Source organism: Eumetopias jubatus, unplaced genomic scaffold, assembly GCF_037043125.1.
Source record: "Eumetopias jubatus isolate StellerSeaLion01/CBP00866 unplaced genomic scaffold, mEumJub1_p1.0 scaffold_1, whole genome shotgun sequence".
Taxonomy (NCBI): domain Eukaryota; kingdom Metazoa; phylum Chordata; class Mammalia; order Carnivora; family Otariidae; genus Eumetopias; species Eumetopias jubatus.
The window spans coordinates 112,508,691-112,510,353 of NW_028274807.1; positions in this window are offsets into that span (position 1 = coordinate 112,508,691).

The following is a 1,663-nucleotide window of genomic DNA, read 5'->3' on the forward strand; positions in this document are numbered from 1 at the left end:
GTGAAACAAAGAGGTTTTCTAGTTTGTGATGAAAGGAAAATTATTTGGGGTGTGGGGCGGGGGGGACGCTACCCAAACCAGAAGTTGAGTTTGTGTTTGTTTCAGCCAAACTGCTTCAAGCCCTGTCATATACTTCTGTGGACCTCAATTGTTGCAGAAATGTTTTTAAAGCCTTTCAGCTTTTGTTAAACCTCTCCAGAGCTTTATTTCAAAATGAAGGAGTTACTAACACAGCTTTTCCAACATTAGATCATATTCAACATGTTTTTTACTTTTAACAACTTGAATGTTTTGAACTAAGTTCTGTTGTAAAAAAATTGCATTTGGAAGTAGTCACATCTCAAGCGACACAGATTTCAGGAGGATTAAAATATTCCCGTCTACCACACAGGAGGAAAGATTAACATGGTTCATACCACTCTTCTTTTTCCTGTTGTTTAAAACTTTTTATGATAAAGAATATGCAACATACTGCCTAAAGACAAGAGGACAAAGTTTCAGTGGGAGCCGGAAGGCTGCGCGTGGTTGTGTAGAATGCACACTGCACAGTGCTGGGGTCTCCGTTCACATCACAGTCATCGTAGATTTATGACACCAATTTCCTAGTAAATCGCATGGAAATGTCTTAAGCAAGTGACCCCTCCTCTGTCCCCACCCTCTAATTTGCAAAAAGGTGCCATCTGGGAAAGCAGTTGTCCTGATGCGGAGTGAATATTTGAACAGTTGATTTTTGCTCCTTTGGTCTTAGGCCTGTAACTGAATTGAAATGATTACTTTTGATTGGTTGTGTCCTGCTGTGCTCCAACTTAGGACCTTCCTCCCAACTTGCTGATCATTCCAAAATAAGCAAACAAAAAACAAAGCATGGGGTATTTGCATTCTTCAGTCCCCCTGGCTTCCATTTGCTTTCTCCTGAGCCTAAAGGGCTTCTTGCTGGGTTCTTCCCCTTAGTCCTTACTTTATGCCAGATGCTGTTCTAAGCTCCTGATGGATGATAGGTCTTATGCCGTTAACCGCCCCCCCCCAACCCTGCTTTTTTAAAGAATGAGGCAACGAAGGCCCAGAGAAGATAAGTAATTTTCCTGTGGCCACACAACCAGTCAATGGCTGAACTAGGATTTGAACCTGGGCAACGTGGCACTAAAGCTCCTGCTCTCAACCACTCCACTCTTCCGCATCTCCTGAGTTGGTCTTTTTTCCCTGAAACCTGTGCCCCCGTAGTCCTGTTTAAACTGCTCTGGCCATGCACCACCAGACAGTGGATATCCCACCGCCTTTACAGTACCACTCAATTAGATCTCCGCCTGGCACTGTCATGGGGCCCCTTGCTACACCTCCTTGAGGACTAGCCCTAATTTGGCCCAATTCCCAAAGCCCTGGTCCCCTCCAATTTCAATTTTCCCCTATTTTCTGCTGACGCACAGCTGAGGTCCCAGCACGCCTTCTGGTGGCCCCCCCTCCCTTGTGACAGATGAGGACAGGAGGGGGCAATTGCTATTGAGGACCATGCAATTCCTGAGCCTTGATATGTTGCTGAAGTCAGGAATCCTTACTTTCGCTCTCCTCCAGCCTCAGACTCACTGTGGCAGGCTGCTCCTTTCTAAGGGACTTTATATCCTCCGCACTTCATACGTCAGCCCAATATCCCTGCTATATAAATGGA